At 35.9% G+C, this 22660-nt stretch overlaps 1 protein-coding gene across 11 annotated transcripts in view; it reads left to right on the top strand.

Annotated features, from left to right (window-relative positions):
* LOC148945112 (uncharacterized) overlaps positions 1–22660 on the top strand; it is a 104166-nt gene that overhangs the window by 797 nt on the left and 80709 nt on the right. For all 11 annotated transcript variants that reach the window (XM_089099225.1, XM_089099224.1, XM_089099223.1 and 8 more), the window contains exons 2-4: positions 6639–6755; positions 8519–8761; positions 13351–13679. The gene's annotated coding sequence lies outside the window, so the exon portion shown is untranslated. The remainder of the gene's footprint in view (positions 1–6638; positions 6756–8518; positions 8762–13350; positions 13680–22660) is intronic.

Below are 22660 nucleotides of genomic sequence, written 5' to 3'. Positions count from 1 at the left end.
TTCATAACTTTCAGCCCTCCCCCTGGGGACTTTGGGGGATTTTGTCATCCTAAGAGACATATTTATTATATTTTCGACCATGCTGAAGAAAATGAATATCTCAAAATTTTCATCGGTTGACTTTGGGAAAAAATTAGCGTGGGAGGGGGCCTAGCTGCCCTCCATTTTTTTTGTCACTTAAAAAGGACACTAGAACTTTTAATTTCTGTTCCAATGAGCTGACCATATTCTAGGAACACTGGGTTGATACGACCATCCCTGGAAAACAAAAAAATAAACACGCATCCGTGATCTTTCTTCAGGCAAAAAACAAATTCCACATTTTAGCAGATAGAAGCTTGAAACCTCTACAGTAGGATTCTCTGATACGCTGAATCTGATGGTGTGATTTTCATTAAGATTTTATAATTTTTACGGGGTCTTCCTCCCTTTTTCCAAAATCAGCCAAATTTTCTCAGGTGCGTAACTCCTGATGGATAGGACTAAACTTGATGATACTTGTATGATTCTTTCGATGTATCTATTGGTATTTAGGACTAAGTTTAAATCTTCACAAGGAGCGAAAAAAAGGCAGAGCCCGTAAATCAAATAAGTCAATTTCGCTGTTTGCAAAGAGGGTTGGTCAGATCAAAAATCTTCAAATCCTCCAAGATTGAGAAACAAACAAGATATATTGTAACCAACACCTCCTCTTTCACCAGTTTAGATTTTTTTTTTTTTATCAAAGGCATTTATTGGCCAAGATAACTTTTTTCAGGGTCCAGGTATACAAAAGAAGATACATCCCTGGACAAATTCTGTGTATATTAATTCCTCTGTATATTAAGTATACTTAAGCCTAGTTTAGAGACATAATTAAGGCAAATTTGCCGTAAGAAAATGGAAATTGAATGCCAGCTTAAACTAATATGCTGTCCACTGAATGAGCGCGACAGATTCGGAGTACCCATAGGCTTCTTAGGGCTCAAACAGATATAGGGTTCTATATATTAGGTGTTTACCCTGTACGGGTTATATTCCATTATCATATACTCCATTCAAATATATGGATAAACACATACACGCTTAGACAAAATATAAGACTTGATGGAAAAATATTGTGATAAAACACCTCCGCGCAAGACATTGAAGAAACACTGATAAAAAATAAATTAAGGACCAAAATACATTTTGACCAAAAAACAGCTTTTCCAAAAATTTTGATGAGCTCCTGGCTTGACCAAAGCAAGAGTCACCGAAACAAAGTATCGTTAACAACCAAACGACAAGAAATACGAATTAAATCTGCGAGTTCAAAATTAATTTAAATGTTAATAGCTACGAGACACATGAATTACAGCATTGCATTTTACTGCGCATAAATGAATCAGTTATTTTAGCAATATATTTAAAAATGATAAACCAAACAAAAATTTCCACTTTTCTTAACCAAATAATTTTGAAATTATGACTAATTTAAGTAATGTCAATTATTGTATATTTCTGAGGATCGAAATAAACGGCCAGGTGAGTGGATAGTTCATGTTCAGTTGTTGATAATAGTATTCCTGCTGTGGTCTTATCAAAGCAATTTGAAATGGTATGTGAATTTTTTCTAAATTATTCAAATTACGAACGAACTAAATAAAAAGGATACAACTTACAAAAAAAATGAAAAAAGAAAATAAATCCTCCCGGTGGGGGGGGGAGGTAGAGCAAAGATTTACTTGAGAAGAGTACAAAACATAGTGAGGAGCATTGTGCTTTTGTGTTTTTTTGTGTTTTTTCTTGCTATTCTTTTCTCTTGAAAATAGCTATTAAATTTTGATTGCAAATAGAAGATAAACATTCAAAATTTTTATGTAAAGTGCCAAAACTTCCCTGCCTACTTTCTAGTGAGTGAATAGTCCCTGGTCCGAATGTTTTATGATCTGAGCAATGTATATATATATATATATATATATATATATATATATATATATATATATATATATATATATATATATATATATATATATATATATATATATATATATATATATATATATATATATATATATATATATATATATATATATATATATATATATATATATATATATATATATATTATCAAATAATCCAAAGAAGACTGGAAGATTAATTTTTCAATACCTACATCAGTTGCGTCAATTGACGAAGTTTAGGGAAGGGGCGGGGGGCAAATATATTTTTAAAAATCGGGGGGACAATTTTTTTACACATAAATAACAAAAAAAAATTTATTTTTCTATGAAAACACGAAAAATAAGATATTTTCAAAAACCCGGGAAAAAAATTCGCCCTGTCCCCTTCCTAATTGGGGCTTCTGGCTTGCATTAATGTAATGTGAAGAGAAGATGCCTTTGAATTATGTTAAAATACCTTGAATGCTTAATTCAAACAGAAGAAACAGATTTTTTTGTCTAATAACTCCGCCTCTAAAAGTGTGCTTTAATTTCATTGGTTTATTTTTTGGGCGTTGGCCAATCATATCATTACACTAGTGCTTGTCAGAAAGGGAAGCCAAATGACCCCTCCCTTTTTACTTATTTGTGTTTATTCGTTTGTCAAATTTTAAGCCTATAAAAAGAACGCAAAACCTGATTTGTCCATTTGTATGAAATTTTAAGCCTGTAAAAATTCTGAAATTTTTTTTTAGTCACAATATTTTATACAACTAAACTTAACATAATTGATTCAGCTACAACTGTGATGGTACGATAAAATTTAGAGCTAGGTTTAATGCAAGCTGCAAGAAAAGATTACACAAAAAGCTTTTACTAAACAAAAAATGATACTTCAACCTTTTTTGGAAATTAAAAAAATACAACGGGACTAATATTTTTTTTTTAATGGAACAAGAATGCAGTAATTGAAAAAGATAAGATACATGTACGAAAGAAAACAGGAGAATAACAAACTTTTACTTGCAAAAAATTCAAAATATACTTATTTTGAATCTGAGATAATCATAATAATAATAATAATAGTGATTTATTTTTTCGCTCACAACAAAAAAATAAAAATTAGTGGAGTAGCCAAAAATTAGAAAAAAGTAAAAAAAGAAAAAAAGAAAATTAAATTTAAAAGAACTTGTTCTTTAATTTAAAAGAACAAAATTGAAATTAAACAAAAAGAATTTGAAAAGTGACGTTGAAAAACACTAACGAAAAAAGAAAAAAAAGTCCCTAAATAAAGAAAGAATATTTGAACAGCTTATCCGATGACTTTTCAAACGACATACTAGTAACTGTAGTTTTATATTTGGCAGGTATTGTTCTGTTACGATAACGTCTAAATAAATAAATGAATAACGTTGAGATAAATAAATTACGCTGAAAATATAACGTTGAATAAATAAAAAAATCAAAAATTTCCATATAAAGGCCTTGGTAATTCAAAATGCATCATCTTACGCAATAATATTTTTACAGGGGGTTGGAAGAACTGGAACACCAGAGGCGTAATTTGCTGTGGAGCAGTGCTCCCCATGATCACACTTTGTCCCTCCAACTGCTGAAATTTACCGTCTTCAAAAATGTTGTCAAAATTAATATAGGCCTTCATAATTCAAGCATCCACAGAAACAGATCAGTTTCCTTTGGTATACCCTTGCCTTTATGGTACTATAATATATTCATTTTTGTGTATCATTGTCACTTGACTTGTAAAAATTAGCTCCAACTTACCCCCCCCCCCGTCAGGACTTTAAAAAGTAGAACATATGTTTCTTAATTTCATAGCTCTTATTAAGCCTTAGTTTATTTTAGTTAACGAGCGAACCTGGCTAATTTGCATAACAGGGCAAGTTGACGAGACATCAAAAAAGTGGAACCCTTTCTTCTGGATAAATGAATTCAGCTTTGTAAAGACTTCTGAGTCAAAGCCAAAGACAATGTTGGTGCTGATTTCAATAAGAACGAGCTCTGCTGAATGCATGATATACAGGCTGGAGTCACAGTAACCCTGGTCTACCAATGCGGCAGTTAATGTGAGAACAGCATTCAGCCGAAACCACTAATACAGAATTCCTAAGCCGTCAGGGAACGGCATTGCCATATTCTGCGTAACAACAGAGTGGCATCTTCGCCCAGACAAGTAGCCAAACTGTATGACCCGCCCAACTAATAATCTCTTTCCCCTGCCAACCAGTCTGTAAACACACCATTCACCGATACGTAATTCCGATTTCACACCGACCTCTGCATTGGTTTGTGGCGACACACGTAGTCCTTCTCGTCGGCCCTGGACCATCACCCGTTTTAATCGGTCACTAATCAGCTTCTCAGAGCTTTCCCTCAGAAGCCGCAACAACGTGGTTATTTTTATTGGTGTTGTGGAGCCGTCAGAAGTCTTGACAAGACAAAAGATAGAATTCTTCATGTTTGTCACAGACTCACTAACCCAATTTTTCTCAACTTGGTGTTTCACACAGTGAGCAATCACTGGCAAATCTTCAAAGATGCCTTTACTTTCCGAGCCCGATTCAGTATCAGTCGCGGAAGCCTTTTCCTGCTTATCGGACAGAGTATTTTTCTCTGAGTCATCGTCTGAGTCACTGTCGTGAAGTCCAGAAAGACGAACATTCGGTACTTGGTGACCGAAAGCAAAAAGTAGGTTGTCGGGTATCAAGGCTTTCATTATTCGCCGGCTTTCAATACGAGCTCGCCCTAGCTCGAGCTTGATTTCATCGTCCCCGGGCAAAGAAAAATCGGAACTGACAGACGCAACACCAATGGATCTAACTCGTCTGGCCTTGGGCAAGGACAACTATTCATTAGAATATTGAGCTTCAAAATCCGTTATACTTTCATATCGACGAATTCGACGTAGAAGTTGGAGGAACGAAAAGTTTATTACTGTACTGTAAGTGCTAGTTTGAGACCGCATCTTCCTAAAAAAATCTTCACACGATTGGCTATTCAAGTCGGAAAGTTTGAAAAGACGTTCGTGTCCAAGCCGTTTGAATCGAAGAATGAGAAGCACTAGGGAATGCATATTTATCTCTAGGCAATGGTAAAGGTTTGTAGTAATAAAATTCTCGTTCAAAGCATAATGTCCACTTTTTAGGACCCAGGATCTCCAATGTCGGACGCAGTAAACAACACGAACAAGTAAAGATAACCTCTCAAGAGGAGAAAGTTTGCCGTCGTAAAAAACGCGCCGTACGCCTTCCATAAGCCAAAGATAAAACTATGTCCCTTCGCTTCCAGGAACACGCTGTTTCAGGTGTGCCGGAGGTACGGTGGCACGAAGGAAGGGACACCTGCGACGGTCAGTTATTAGCCCCTCGATCAATATTAAAATAAAGGGTCTAATGTCTCATCTCGTTTTTCTAATGTATATTTTATAAGCCATAGGATTTATTCTGTGAAGCATACGATTTATTTGCCATTTGATAACCGATGTAGGAATTTATTAGACTTTCAATTTAACCTTTATAGGTATGGATGGGTAGACGGTTAGGTCCGTAATTTTAGTTTTGATTTAAGTTCCCCACAGTTTATTTAAGTTTCCACTTGTTTGTCTTTTTTTTTCACGTTAGACATGTTGGTGCTGTATTCGTTAACTATTTTACGTTTCTTTTCTTTTTTTCTCTCTTTGTTTGTACTCCTCTAGTGCATCTTTAATGTATCGATAGAGGGCAAAAAAAAATTATTATTATTATTATTATTTGGAATTTGCTTTGCATTTTATAATATACTTTTAGAAATACACTTCCTCCATGTACCTCTTCGTGCCATATATGGCAAATTTGATGCCAGGAATGGCACTGCACAGATAGGTAGTCGTTATTTAAAGCTGAAAAAAAAATGAATAATAATAATATTTTTTTTCTGGTTTTAGATTTTTTTCTGGTTTTTCACCCTCTTTTGTAATTTTCAGGGAATTTCTTGTAAAATTCTTATAAAAAGCATAACGTTTTTTGATTTTCCACTGATAAACCAAAGAGAGAAAGAGAGGTTAGTGGCCTCTGCTTTCTTATTTAAAATTGTGCTTTAATTCCATTAATTCCATTAGTTTATTTCAGTGATGGAGTTTCGTGAATCTGTCTTATTGATTCTTATTTTAGGATTGAAAAACAAACCCTGCTTTTTTAAAACCCTGCCAACGAACAGGGGTTTCAATTGGAGGCAGCATTTGACCCCCTAGTTTTCTCCCCCCAGATTTTGAAAAATCTCTTTTGTGTGTTTGCACTGATTTTTTTTTTTTGTATTTTCAGTGACAATATTGAAAAAAAAATTGTCCCTTAGATGTTGAAAAGCATACCCTGCCCCCTAAATTTCTGGGAATTGACGCCACTGCCTCTGTGCATTAAATAACAGGATGGTCTGTTCCAAAATTATTTTGGCAGAGGCGTAGCTAGGGTTTTCATCACACGGGGACAATATTGACGTCTCCCCTCCCCCACCCTCACTAGCACAATATAAGTAAGAAAAAACCTCAGTTTGCCGCCTCGGAGACTGTTCCCGGGGACAGTCGTTCGCCCTTTCTCCCCCTGGCCTCGCCACTGTATTTTGGGTCTTCGAATTACAGCATTTTTATGCTTGTAAGTTCTATATCTGTGGCTAAATTTGAGTTTCCTGTTTAAATTGAAGAGTTGCACAAGGTAATTACATGATTTACTGTTTTTCTAGCTGATAATTTGTGTCCATCGCTTGGCTGCTCTGATGGTTGTCGATGCTCTCGAGAAGGAGGAGTATGCACTTGCCCAGATGGACAAGTTTTAACTTCTGATGAAAGAACATGTAGTGGTAAGATTTTTTTTACGTTGTTTATATTTATTTTAATTTTTATTCATTTTTATATATATTTTATATGTTTATTAAGCTATTTATCCTTATTTTTTATATTGCAATTATTTATATTTAGTTTTATGCCTGCTTAAAGTTTAACATTTTATTCTAAAAATTGTACATATAGCCTATACAATTCAATTTATTTCAGCACTTTTGCTGAAAAAAATAAAAAAAAATGGACGCGAATCAATGAAAACAAAGGAAAAAACAAAAATCATCAAAGAGAGAAGAATAAAAGGAAAAGGGAAGGATTAAAGAGTATTTTAAATCTTGCCTGAATTATCATTGATTTTCAGTACCAGGCTCTTAATTTAAAAAAGGAAAAAAGGTCTCTACTACTAATCATTTTACTTCTTATTGTTTTTAGACCGAAAACGATTAATAAGCAAGAATTTTACTAGCGGGGGTGGTGGGATGGGTTTTGAAATCTGCCCCCTGCCCTTTAAATTTTTGTCTGGCAAAAAAACGTAGCAAAAATTTTTTTAATTTACGATGTGTTTTTAGCGTTTTTTTTTGTGACCCCCCCCCCCTTACAAAAATACTGGCTACAGCCTTGTTAATTAGCACATATTTTTATTAGCTTCTAAAACTCGCGGTTTTCTCTTTCACTGTTCTGCGTTCAGCGTTCTGTGTTTTGTGTTCTGGTCATAACAGTTTCAGCACTTCCAAAGACATTATCAGACTTGATTTTTGTAAACCATTCCCTTAAAATAAAAGTGCTCTATCGATTCATTTAATCCTTTTTCTCACCTCTTGTTTGGTTCCCAAAAACACTGAAAAAATTCTTTTCTTGTAATGCGTTACATTCTCTTGTCTCGCTAACAGAAATAGTGAAGCTCTGGTTATTACATTTCTTTGTCATTCTTGGGTGACTAAAATTAATATTGCGCAATACAAGACCGTATCCATGATTTTTGTTCAGGGGGGGGGCATACCAATAAACTTTGCAAAATGTATCAAAAAATTAGTTAATGTGTATTTTGTTACATTTTTTACTAGTCGGACAAAACTTTTTTTTTGGGGGGGGGGGAGGTGGGATTTTGACTAGTCTTATTTCTTCCCTTTTTGGGGAGTGCTTAAACAATTTCTAAGTTTTTACATGAATTTCTCTATTTTACTACACATTTTGTATTTTTTTTTATTAATTGGTTTTAAAGAGACAGGTACATAAAATCTTTGGATAGATATTCATTAGGAACCCCTTCCATGTTATAATTTCCTGTGTTTCTGTCTTTAGTTGATTAGTTCTCCAATGGCGTCAATTGAGAGCAGAGGGGCTTGAATTGACGCAGCTGCCCGATGGTCGATGAATTAACCAATTTGATAAAACAGCGTTCTCTTCTTCATTTATTTTTTTTCTTACCAATTTAGTCTACCTGCTGTATTCTAATCGAAGGATCGCCCTCTCCGCCACCTGGTGTTTATCCAGAGCGCCAAGTTGGCCATACAGCTCTGCCACGCTGGGCACAGTACCAGCAACGCTTGCAATACTTTTGCCACTCGCCACTATTGTGTACATGCTTTCTGAAACTTCTGAACATCCAAATCTAATTTTAGAAGTATTTGTTCAAATCCTCTCAAATTTACCGTTTTTTATCAAACTACATTTTGTTTAATAATTTGGTATATACGAGTATAATCTTTTCTCAATTATGTTTTCTCAGTATTAGCTATTTTCATTCTTAAAAAAATTTTCCAAAGTCGAAATATCTTTCTAGATCGAGATGAATGTCGAGACTGGGACATTTCGAAAATCACAAGACTAGACTGGCAGAGCATGCACACAACTGTGCTCAAATACCGTTGGTGGCTTTAAATGCGCATGTCAGGAAGGATATTCCCTTGAGGAAGGAGAATTAGATGGCAAATCTTGTTTTGCTGCAAAAAATGAATCATTTCGACTTATTTTTGCACATCAATCATACATATTTGAAATAAACGCAAACGGAAGCACTAAGGAGGTAAGTTCTATTCATCTGTGAATTCATTTGAAAATGCTCATAGGGGTAGAGCTGGACTATACTGAAAATTTGTGTGTATCAATACTTAGTACGATACTTCCAAAAGTATCAAGATTGTCTGGTATCGATACTTTATACGACACTCCTAAACGTATCGAAATTGTCTGGTATCGATACTTGCTACGATACTTCCAAATGTGTCAATACTTTAACAATGGCAAAGGTACTTGCGCATAACTTCGTTACTTTGATATTTTAACGATGCCATGTGTTGCACAGCGACGGGAAGCTTGAATTTGTAACAAAAAAATGTAACATCTTTTCAAAAGTGAATCAAGTTTTTTTTCAGATTTAGTCGGTTTTTGTGACACTGACAAGCTTAATAAATAAAAACAACACTGAAGAAATGAAGATCAAAAATGATTTTTTAAGGCCAATGAAGCGCTGGAAAGTATTAGAAAAACAAATATTTCGGGAGGACAACCACCTCCCTTCTTCAGCGTTGCAAGGAAACACGGTCACGTTTTCTGAACGAAACAGCTCGGAATTCGCCCTCGATTTCGGAATTTTGTCTTCGATTCGCGGTTTGTGAAAAAAGACTGTAGGAGGTGAAAATATCGATACTTTGATTTTGAAAATATCGATCCTTTGACTCGATATCTGATTTTCAATGATCATCCATACCAAGTATCGTCCAGCTCTACACGGGTGAATCGATCTAAAATATTTGAAATAAACATGAAAAAATAAATTTCGGAAATAAATTTCAGTTTTAAAACCCAAAACAAGTAAAAATCAAGTCAGATAATAATCAACGAAAATGTATAGCGAGCAGGAATTACTTTTAAAGAATAAATGAAGCTTTCATACTGCATAAATTAATGTTAGTAATGAAGTACAACTTTAAATGAACAGAAATTACCACAAACAAGAGTTAGACTCGCGGCTTAGGAGGAAAATTTGAAATAAGGCTCAAATGTTCTAAAAGTGTCAATGTTTGACAAGTTAGGGTAGGAATATACCCCCTCCCAAAAAAAGAAAATACGCAACCTCGCCCCCCCATCTCCCCCAAAAAATTTCAGTGAAAATACCCCACGTCCCCTAAAAAAGTATAATTTTTCAGAATGTAAAGGGGAAAAAAATTTTAGGGTGGTATCGTGCCCCCCTCCGTGATGGACGCCACTGTAAGGTCATAGTCCCTTATCAGGATAAGTCCCAGTGGCGTCAATTTACAGAGATTAGAGGGTATATTTTTCAAAAACAGGGGGAGTTAACTTGTTGTTTTTCATCTTTTAATGATAGAAATACCAAAAGAGGCCTTTTTCATTGAAAATACCCCCAAAAGGTATTTTTCAAAATGTAGGGGGCACATGCCCCTAACCCCCCTCTCCATCGACGCCAATGAAAAACTCATACCGTTTCATGATGAATTCCCTGCATGTTTCCTGCTGTTTAGTTAAAAAGGATTTCTGAATCGATTGGTGAAATCCATGAAAGGAATAGTCATCCTTAGTTCTGTTCACAGAGAGTTCGCTTGTAAAAAATCTTGGGATGCAGTTGTTGGTTCTCTGACTGGTCAAAAATTTCACATGGACGACCTGATTAGGTTTCAGAAGATAGTGTTGTTTGAATCTGTTTGAAAATGGAGATTCGACTTCTTTTCGCGAGTATAATGGTTTGCTTAGAAGCATACGTCAAAGTTAAATAAAATATGCTTTTGAATATGATACTATAGGTAACTAGTCTCTGTTCCTCTGTGCTATCAGCTGATAAAAAAGATTGTATAAGGTATCGGGGCATCTGCAGGGGAAGGAAAAGTGGATATTATTCCCCTTCTTCCTTCTCGGGAACGCGGGAAGTCGCACTTTCTTCCACATGGAAATTTTCAATGGCAGAATTTATCCCAATAGACATTTTATGGAGAAAGCTATATACTATCAGGATAAACACGAACCCTTTACCCCACCCCCATCAAAAGTCTGAAAATAATACTAAAACATGAAGCAACTATACATTTTGACTAAAATTAAACTTTGTTTTTTTCAGTAATCGAATTCTCTTACAACCCGTAGCCCCCTCCTCCTGGATACGCCTTGCCTCAAACCTATTGGACGGAGAAAAATAACACAAGAAAACTAGCATTCTGAATATAAACCAAGTGTTTCAAAGAATCCGGATTTTAGTCAAATCGGGTTTTTATTATGAATTAGGCCGAATTTTAGCACATGATTTGGTTGTAGTTAGGCAAGTAGCAGGAATACGTCTCATGCGTTTTCTGGAATATTTTTCAGCGATTAGCATTTCTAACTGAGAAGGGAATAGCGAAAGATCACTAAACTAATGCTTAGATACAGTGTTGCCAACACGGTGCAATTATACTGGCTTTCTTACAATGTAGAGGTGCTGGTACAATGCGGTACGTTTGTAATTTTTTTTTTACTGTTCAATTTTCCGTTGCATTTTGGTTTTACTGGCTCCTTTCTGACTCGGATATATATTCAAGGTTAACTTTATTCAATATTTTCTTCCTGTTGCTGTTCAGATGGTGTAAATTAATCTTTTGTGGCACTATTTTAGTCCGAAAACTGGTACTGCTTATTTCAAAAGGTTGGCAACGCTGGTTTAGTTCAATTGTAGTGTATCATCACTGTGAAAAAGGAGCTACAGACGCAGCTCTGATTATGAAAACGTCAAAATCTTAATAGTTAATTTAGCGGCAAATCTTGTTTTTGGCATGTGTCTCAGAAATAGCTAGATCTAAGATTAAACCACACAGGGGGGAGGGTGGGTGGTGGGCAAATTTTTCATTGTAACTTAATGAAGATGCAAAAACCATATTTTTCAAATTTTAGGGAGACGGGGAATTTTTGTTTCTTTTCGATTTTTAAATGAAAATGTTAAAGAAAGGTACTTTAAAAATGTAGATGCCCTCTCTCTCCAATCAGTGCCCCAATCCATAGCCAATTTTAAGAACTTTTGAAGATTTACCGGAATTGACGCTTCAGTAATTTTCCTTTTGGAAAAAATATCGACATTGTCAGAGGCGTCGACGACCTTCAGAAATCGATTACACCAGGTGGCACGTGCCAAGCATTGTAAGGACTCTGAAACACGTGGCGGAGCTTTGGGGTATATTTGGCGCCCCGTGATGTACACCAAATAACGGAAAGTGGGAACCCTCGGTTGTCATGTCTAAAGGTCGTGTCAGACATTCTCAAACTTCTGGGATGATTTTTCAAAATCATTTGCTAAGCTGTTCTTAAAGTGTGGAACGGCATGGTCAGAGGGAGGGGGTACAAATAAACTTAAAAACGCAGCAAAAATGTGTTTCAATACATTTTATTACGTTCTTACGAGTTGGGCAAATATTTCGGGGGGGGGGATCCAAACCTCTAACCCCTCCCCTGAATACGTCCTTGATGATAATATAAGTTTAATCAGACTTCGACCCTCTCAACCAACGTGTCCCTTCTGATTCTCCCTTTCAAAACAGTTTAGTAAACGGTTTTTGGAAATTATGTCAAAACTGTGAAAATGTTAGATTTAACGGTTAGATATGATAGATTTAACGTTTAGATAACGTTTTGGTTGTTAATGACAAAATATTGAGAAGTTGAAGCTGTCTCTTTTGCAGCTTCTTGATTGACAATAATTAATATTTATTTAGCTTGCAAGACATGAAATCATTAATGAATTAAGTGATTTTTGACATGCTATGTAGCGAATATGCGAAAAGAATTGAAAGATAGGAAAGATTAAAAAAAGATTAAACTTACAGCGTATTCTTGACTATGAAAAACCAAAAAAAAATCAAAGTATTTGATAATAAATAATGTTAACTGTGACTTCAATTCACAAAAGTATTGGGGAGTAAGGCCATGCCCAGGAACTAGGGGGTTTGAGCCCCCCCCCCCCCCGAAGTCTTTGTCCAACTTGTAAAAACGTAACAAGAATGTATATAAACAAGTTTTTAATGTGTCTCTTATTTTTTTTTGTAAAGAAAAAACTAATTAAATACCCCCCCCCCCAAAAAAAAGAAGAAATATCCTGAATGTGGCCATGGGGGGCAAGAATATCTTTTCTCAAAATTCTAGGAGGGGCAATTTCTTCAAATTTTTCAGCGGAAATACCAAAGAAACCATTTTTCAATGAAAATATCCCCAAAAAGGTATTTCAAAATACAGGGGTGGCAAAAATATAGAAGAGCAAGTGTCCGCTTTCCTGTCCCGTCTAATTGACACCATTAAGTGTTCAGATTTCAAAATGTGACTCATTCCAATCTTTCGGTTTTCCTCAACAACTATGATAAATACTATTAGTAAAAATGTTTGTTTAGTTTTTTTTTATCTTTTTGTTTGTATCTCTTTCCTTTTCTTGGGGTTTTCCTCTCTTTTATTATTTAATTGATTTTTTTGATAATTTTGAAATCTTGAACATTTCTAGGAATATATATTCTGTGATGCTAGGCTGCTTTTTGTTTTATATTTTCCCCTTATAATGTGTTCCCCTTTTTAGATCCTAAAGCGTATTTCCCTATTTTTTAACATTACACTGATTTTTCTCCCTCGTCAAATGTACTTCATTTTCAGACCCTTGTATCCAATGCCTCAACAGCCTCTGGAATTGACTACCACTATCGACTGAAGCAAATCTATTTTTCTGATGTTGATACAAAAAAAATATGCTCTCTCCCACTAGATGCCACTAGGGAGGGTCGCCAATTGAGAACTGAAATCATCGCCCTCTCCAATTGGGTGCCAATTTCGGTGGCAGTTGACTGGGTTGGAGATAAACTCTATGTTGTTGATGCCTTAGCACAAAAAATACATGTCTTTGAACTTGATGGAAGGTGGCATGCAATTGTAATTAGCAACAATTTGACTGATCCTACCGACATCGCCCTGGACCCCACTGTTGGGTGAGTCTTTTTTTTCTTCATAGGGTGTATCTTAAGGACACCTTAGGCGGTCAATCATTTTGATCAAAAGCTTCTGTCAATCAATTGATTAAAGCATGATTGACCATTTAGAAACCTGTTTGACACTTGAGTCAAGCGTTGGCGGTGATTGATAGAAGTTTGAACGACTCAGTTGGTTCCTAGACGGTCAATCATGCTTTAATCAATTGATTGACGGGAGCTTTTGATCAAAATGATTGACCGCCTAGGGTGTCCTTTAATCTTTACTCTTCTTAATCTTCAAATAACTAAAAAAAAGTTCCTTTCATCGCATTTGCCCTATGCTATTTTATTTTTTTTCTGTTTTTCGTCTTTGTTTTTTAGCAGCCTTCCCTCATAATCTTATCTTTTGGTTTGTTGCCTATTAATTTTCCGCCTTTTGTTTTATTTTAGATTATTATATTACTTAATAGATACACATAACAGTGTGGCCAATTGACGAAAAAGCTGCAGAGGTGGGAGATTGGGGGGGGGGGAGGGCAACTATATTTTTCAAATCTATTGGAGAAATTTTTCTTCTTTTTTTCAATGAAAACGCCAAAAATTGGGGGATTTCTGAAATCTTGCCGGGGTTGAAAAATCCAGGGGAGGATGATCCCCCTGCCCTACAGCAAGCACAACTGACATAAAGGGTTAATACTTACTTTGTTTCATTAGCGGGATTTGGAGACTTGATTTCTTCTTTTCTCATTTCAAAATATTGTCGGTAATAAATATTGTCGGATTCTCATAAATGCTCACCTATTAGGCCTTGAAAAAATGTTTCATACTACCCCGTGGAACCTTTCACACTTACAAAAATTGTTGTTTTTCGCCTTCTTACGGAGCAATTTTGCCGACACCTTATGTCCTAGGGAGCAATTAATAGAGTCTAGGCCAAAGTCAATATCGGAGCAATGAAATGGAATTTCGAGATGAACCATAAACTAACTTAAAAATAATAATATATATTTTTTTTCTAGAAAGCCTATGCTGAATCAGAGCTTGAATGTCCATCCCCATTTTAGATTTTTGAATAATTTGCTTAGGAGGATCGTAATGATTTTAGACGATGATTATGATGATTCTACGGATTTTTACATTAGCCTAGTGTGAAAAGACTATTAAGTGTAAAATGTTATAATTAACGCATAGTAACTTAACCACTTAGCATAGACAGTACGTATATAGTGTGAAAGCCGCTTTAATATCTACAGACTCTACACTGGCAAGGTAAATAAGAGAATTGGTTCTTTGTGGCACTTCCACTAATGTTTCGGATATTAAAGTACTATTTATAGTAATCATGTATAGACAGTGATAGATGGTGGGATTAGATGATAGTAATAGTTTTCACATACAGTACCGTTGCTGATAGCAAATGCTGAAATAACTGATACCTACACAGTTTCGTAACAACTCCACTGGCCATATAGTGTCACGGGACCGGATCTATGCCGGAAGGAGGGGGGCTAAAGGGGACAATCGCCTTAGGTGGAACGCCCGAGGGTTGACAAAACAAGCTTAAATTGTAATTTTTGGTGCAAAAATTGTAATGTTTAAAGTATTGATGGTGCGGCAGAGGGCGGCAAACTGCCCCCCCCCCTTAGATAAAACCTAAGTCCTGCACTGTAGCGGCAATAAATAGAAAAACAGTTTTTTCTATTCAACTATGTTCAACCAATGAAAGTAATATCCTGATTAGTTTCAGGATTAATTTTAAGGTCCTTTGTAAGTCTGTTACGCAAGATCTAACTGCAATACAATGTACATAAGAAATCTCTTAAGGTCTTTTAGGATAGCGTGGTGTTCCACGAAAAACTTTTCACAAGATAATATAAATAATCGATCTGGAGACTTAGTTTATTTAAAATAATCACAACAAGCAATGTAAACATTGAAAATCAAATTCACATTATATATCCCCAGTATCCATGGCTCGGAAGGAAGACCATATATTAGACCTTAGATCCGTCCGTGCCTCCAGAGACAGTCAGGGCATCAAGAATTAGCTTCCAATTTTCCCACAGATTTGCTGCTGCCAGTATATCCTCCCAGAGAGGCCGGATTGATGTGTTCAGGTTTTGCAGATTTTTCTGGTACATTCGGTGCATGGTGTTTCTGCTTCTGTGGCGTGAACCCGATGGTTGTCAGTGGGTGCTGCATTCGGTAGCCTGGGATAGTAATTGGCCATGGTATCTCCGTCGGTGACCTCTTATGACATGTGTCACAAGAGCCTGACCCATCTTGTCGCAGACGGATTGGTTGATTGTCCTTGCTGCCAGTGGATGTTGAGACTTCAGTTCTTGAAAGCAAGAATTCTCCCGTTCCTGGTTCAAGTGTCACGTTTTGGCCGCTTAAAGCAGAGCTGGCATGACGATGTCATTAAACAGTCGCAATTTCAGCTGTAGAGAGAAGCTTTGAGGCCGCCAAACTTTCCGTTGTCTATTGAAGTCTCATGGGCTTGGCCAATTATTGTGAGTGCTGCTTTTGTGGGGCTTTTTGTGAGTGGGCTTTTGTGGTGACGAACTACCAGCCACGACTCATTAACCACCAAAAACCAAGCCAGACTGAATGACTATACGAATTAAACAATATCAACTTGCCATTGAAATTTGTCCATTCAGACTTAGGAATCACAACCGTGAGACTCGTGACCCTGTAGACTTGAGGATGTATATCATCACAGACTCATATAGTTTTTTTAGCCGAAGAGCCGTTTTATCTCCACCAATAGTCTATATCTTTCAAGCAACGTTCTTACTGTTTAATGTTTGATGCCTTAAATATTTAAATAATTTCTGAATGAATCTTTGCCTTTTCTATGTTTTTTTTTTTTCATTTTGGTACTACGTTAAAAAAAAAGGGATTTTGTGAAATACTCAATACCTTTAACTCCTATACCATCAATTAATTAAAGATCCTCACATAACACGTTCATCCTCCGTGATGCTGCTTTGATTGACTGCTATCATGCAACCTGACAGCGTAAAATTGTAATCTCGAACCGTCGTGTCGAATAAAGTCACATAATTGCTATTTATTTTTGAAATTATGCATACCTGGTTGCTTTGTTTTTTTTCCTATAATAAGTGCTCAACCTTGGAGTTGAAATTTCCAATCATGGCTAAAAATTATGTACTTTCGATTTGGGTCTTAGGAAGGACTCTGCTCAGAAATTTACTCTTCCGGGGAAGGAGGGGGGGGTATTAATTTAGGTAGATTTATTTGAAAATTTAAAAAAATACCAGAAAGTTCATCTCTCTTGCAGCCAGGGACGTCTGTAAGAATTTATTTTTGAAGGGTCCGACATCTTGTGGTAATGAGGAGGTGAGTAAGAAAAAATTTAGACAGAAGAGAATTATAGAAACAAGTTAAAAAAATTCGCAATAAGGACACGGGATTGAAGTCCCTCACCCTATGTACGCACTTACGGGTGCCTTTTTAATATATGAACTAAAACAAAAAATCGCGACGAAAGGAAGAAAGCGAGGACAATTAACAGCCAGTGAAAAAATTATGCAAATATTTCGGTTAAGACCTCTGCTTGACCGTCCTCTGTGCAGAATTAAACTGATAAAATATAAAAACCAAACCTTAAAATAAAAATACCTAACTAAAATTGGACGACCCTTTCTTAGTAACGGTGAAAGGGTAACTGAATTAAAAACACAAGTCTAAATGGCATTTCAGAATTTCATTTTGCGTAAAGCACTCTTAAGGGCTAATCGCTTTCTAGTTTGACTATTATCGGAGACTCTATTCGATTGCACAATATAACTTTTTTGGATGTATGTATAAACAATCAGAATTAATAATTTTGTCTTAAATGGGACTTTGAAAAATTTCTCCAGTGTCCCTATTGAGAGCTACCTTTTGGTGAATGTGCTTTTTTATTTCAACTGCCTCCCTGAAAACCTGCGTGAGACCTTCAACGGTCTCAACAATGGAGGTTTCGTCAAACGAAAGGAAATGGTGTGGACTCTCGTACATATGTTGCGCCAAGGCGGAATCAAAACCTCAGGCCTTTGGCGTAACCTCATGGCCTTGTCGATTGAGGACTTATGTTCAGATAACTTGTTCCCCAATTGCTGTTGGTATTTTTATTTTAAGGTTTGGTTTTTATATTTTTATCAGTTTTATTCTGCACTGAGGACGGTCAAGAGGAGGTCTTGACCGAAATATTTGCTTAATTTATTTCAATTTTTTCACTGGCTCTTAATTGTCCTCGTTTTCTTCCTTTCTTCGCGATTTTTTGTTTTATCACGATTAGTCATTGTGGTCTCAGAAATTATTTATACATGAACTAGGCCTTTATAACGTATGAGATTTGATAATAGATAACAACTTACCAAAACTAAGAGGCCCTGGCCCTTACCGAAACGCTTTTGGGGTGACCAAGCTAAGAGATAAAAAAATCAAGTAGTAAAGCTTGTCTATTTCTAATATACATTGCAAGATCATGACAATATCACTTTTCTCCATGAATACTTATGGAGAAAAGTGATCGAACGGAAGTTCGATCTATAACCATATACAGAGCCATGTATATGGTATGCCTCTATCTGAGTTTATCCCAAATGATGTCGAACTTCCGTCGAACCAAGCGTGTTCGTTATAGATCGGTCGGTTATGATCGGTCTGAACGGTGGCTACGCCGTTCAGACAAGTAGACACACTTAAATTGCCCCAACTCCTGCATAGAGAGGGTTGTAGGCTAAAAGAAGACATAACTTGCCAAGACAACAAACATTGAATTGAAAATCCAGTATTTTGCAGTAAGCATAAAGGCATGGCTAATTGTAGGAAAAAAGCCAAGACAGATAGTCCGAGTAATTAAGAGACAAAAAGTGTTTAAATGGTACGGGTAAATGGTGGGAGTAAGTATGACTCTTATTGGACAAGTACTTGTGTGTTAGTTTTTGGAAAGGCACGCCTGCCTAGAGTCTCAAGCAGGTTGACCAAGGATTTAAAATTGATATAGGACCATTATATTGTCTGGAATAAGAGCCAAACAAGGCATGCCTGCCTATGGTCCTATAGGAAGCCTGAGGAAGGTTGACCAAGTTTAGAATTGACACCATGAATTTTCTTGGAATAACAGGCAAACAATCGTTTAAAGCCATCTTCATATTCCAAATAGCTGGAAATTGTTGGGCCTACCGTAAGGGATAGACAAATTTGTGCCCTTATTCTGGTGGACGTTACGTGTGAACCGTCCTTGGACGGTTCACACGTAACACAAGTCTCAATAAGTAAATTATGATGAGGATCAGTCACTTTAAGTACATTAGATCAATCATCTTAAAAACAACAAAGACACAGCGTTAATGGGTTCTGTTGCTTGTTGTGCAGCCTTTCACCGGTAGGAATTTCAAAATAGCGTGCCACTTCAAGGTCATTTCCTAATGTTTTGTATTATCAGTTTTAATCTTTATGATTGTACCCATTGTGTAACTCAGATCAGGAAAAACCCACCTGCTGCTGAGATTCTGCACACTAGCCTAACTAGATGAATATATAAAGATAGATAGATGTATATCAGTTTATCTTCATCATAGGAATCATGGAAATTAAAGAAAAATGTACAAAAATATCTGAGTTGTGTGGATAACATATAAGGAATTATATGAGAAATCGTATAAAGTTGCATGTATTGTATTTGGAGTTCGCTTTGCCACATTTGCAATTAATATCGTGTCTTCGAAAAATTTCTGTCAGGCATTTTAGCTGTTTCATTAAAAAAAAAAAAAAAAAATATGAAACGTCAAGGATGTATCGGTGGGGGATCACCTCCTAACAAGGTTAAGATGTCATGACCCATAAAGGTGTTATCGCAGTCCAGACCAAAGAGCAGATGAGGCATATAAGATTTAGCTCTTCGGCGATTAAAGCATGGACCAATGGGATTAAAATAGGCCACTGACTGCGCAGCGTGTTATTACTTAAAAAGAGGTGAAAATTCAAAAAAAAACTGAATAAAGTAATCTACTTTTTTTCCCAAAATTTTTTGGAAAACCGAGCCTGCACAAAGAAGGCCTAGGCTAATTTGGAAGAATCTTGGCTGGTAATTTGTGGTAGTTGACTTTAAGCTGGTAGGTCTACTGGTGACAGAATTATGCTTTCTTTACGCTGCCCTGCATTTTAAATAACCTGAGAAAAAAAAATGCAACAACTGAGGATAAGCTAAAAGGGAACTCAATCACGATACGCTAGATGTCATTGGCGCTAGTGAGCCACTAGAGCCGCTACCACTAGAGCCAGTTTTCACTCTTGCAAGCTTCATATTTTTGGTCGAGACCTAGAAGCTATGAAGCTTGTCAAACAGGTAGAAGCTTCTTGGTTCGAGGAGGTTCTTGGTTCTTCACTAATTACATATTTCTACCCTTAAATAAGTTTTCCATATTTTAATGCTCTTATATCGGGCCTGTACGATAGGGGAACACAAATAGTAACAAATCTGATAGACACCCCTTTAAAGCATTTCTTGCACCTAGGTGTGGAAACTCCAGAAATAGATGCTGGGACAAACAAAATTATCCACAAATTTCATCCTCGCAATGAAACGCAGAATTATTAAAGTACCGAAGACATCAAAGTAAAATCGTATTTTGCCCTCCCTCCTGTAGACCCATTTTAGGTCTATTAATATCAAGAAGAAGGAATTTTCAAAAATTCTTCTTTTTCTGTTTCAAATTTATGAAGCTTTTAGTGTAGTACCACATTTTCGCCTGTGTTATCGCATTCAACCGCAAAAATAAATAAGCAAAACTAATTCGTTAAACTCGACAACGTTTTTGTCCGAAAAAAATTCCAAAAGACAACTACATTTTCAAAGGAAAGGTAGACTTTCTTAAGCCTTTTGGTCCCATATATTTTTAGCTTATTCTTCGCCACTTTTTTCCACCTTTGTTTGGACTGCATGTTGAGATCTTTTTCATTGAGAACTGAACTACTGATTTTTCATAATTTTTTAACGCATATATGTTTGTGCAAATTTCCACTTTACTGATTTCAATCAGACTTCATTTCCACTGTCCTTGGTACTTTAAAACTGTAAAACTACTTTATTTGTTGCGCAAGGATGCCTAAACATTTTAAGGTAATTAAAGGAAGGTCTAGGTTTGAAAAAATACCTTATTTCGTCTACAAGCATTTGAAATCAAAAAAATTTTCACCGAGTTATTGCTGGAAAACATCTACAAGAGAAAATTGACTCAATAAAAAAATTTCACCAATTAGCATAGGCTAAGAGTTACTAGCAAGCTAATGAACTAAAATATTTCGATAGAAAACCTATTGTTCAAAAATAATGTCAGAATAAGAAGATAAGATTTTGTTAGTTTGGGTTTCCCAAATACTGTTGGCAATTATTCAAGCGGGTATGTGCATTTTGAACAATAACTAATCGTTTGGGAGAACTTTTCTCCAGGCAAAACGGAATTTCTTTGATCTATAATCTCATTTTTCTTATTTTTATAATTTTTCCTATTTTAATGAGAGATGGAAACCAGGCTATCAGGATTATATCTTATTTTCTGTTATTAAGCAGCCATTTAATTGAACCATTCAGAGGCCAATTCCATCAAGCCTTCACAAAAAAAAAAAAAAAAAAAAATCAGAACCCACATTTCGATGTACCAACCAGGGTTGTCACATAGTGAAAAAAACACTAGATTTTATTGATTTGTTGATTTATTTAGTGATTATCTTTAATAATCTAGTGATTTATGTGCTGATTTATTAACTTTTGTTTAGGCAAAAAATGACTACAAATAGTGATAACTCACTTGGGGTGGCAAATCTGAGTGATTGAAATCATGCTATCAAGATTATATCTTATTTTCTATAATTAAGCTGCCATTAGTAACCATTTATTTGAAGCAGCCATTTAATTGAACCATTCAGAGGCCAATTAGATTAAGTCTTCACAAAGAAGAAAAAAAGAATTCAGATCCCATTTTTACTACTGTTTTTTTATCAACCACTGTATATATATAATTAGATTGTCAGTGACTAGTAGGTGGTCAGTGAGCAGCAGAAGATTGGACGACGGAAAACTGTGTAATTGATAACGCCGATTATGAGTATAAGCGTTATATACTCAGGCGGGGGAGGGGAGCTAGTCTTCTAAATTCATAGAACGGTACTGGTGCGCTTTATGGTCGCTTTTATATACTAATGAGAGACGAAACCCGCCAGACTGTTTCTTTCTCAATAGCGGTCTCTTGAAATGGAATGCAAAGAGTAGCTTTCATTGCGTTTACGATATTTAAACTTGTTTTTTGGGGGTTTAGGGGGGGGGAGGTACCTAGGTTAAGTTACATATTTAATATATGCTATGCTTTTGAAAGAAAATACGCGTATGAGAATAGAATAAGTATATATATACTCAAGAAAGAGTATAAGCATTATATACTCAGGCGGGGGGGGGGGGGGCTAGTCTTCTAAATTCGAAAAAATCACTTTTTTTCTTTTAAATAATACATTTTGCTAAAAGTTTCAACAATGATCACGCAGTCTATTGTAATCGATGCCACTAATAACATTTTGCTTCTTTGTCAATTATTTTACTTCTTAAAGAATATGTTCCCTCTAGAACTAAGGATTTTGCAATACACCTACATTTATAACTTGCACCAAAGGTACACCCATAGTCATATCATTGGATTCCTTCGTCTCAGTTCTATCTATTAATCGAGCCAGAATTATGATTGTGGTTCAATTCTGCTTTAAGGCTATAATGAGAAAAAGTTTGTGATGGCTAGGGCACATTCTGTGGATGAAAAATGACAGATTGCCAAAGACTGTCCTTTTCGGCCAACCATCTAGGGCTAAACAGAAAGCATGTCGTCCGCGGTTGGTGTGGAAGGATGTCGCGAAGAAGATTTAAGGGAAGTTGGAGCATCCTGGGAAGGTGTAAAGAGGGAGGTTTTCAATAGATTGGGATGAAGGAGGACCGT

Source organism: Artemia sp. Qi Xiang Cuo, chromosome 13 (genome assembly GCF_049724085.1).
Source record: "Artemia sp. Qi Xiang Cuo chromosome 13, ASM4972408v1, whole genome shotgun sequence".
Classification (NCBI taxonomy): domain Eukaryota; kingdom Metazoa; phylum Arthropoda; class Branchiopoda; order Anostraca; family Artemiidae; genus Artemia; species Artemia sp. Qi Xiang Cuo.
This window is presented reverse-complemented; position numbering and strand designations above follow the sequence as displayed.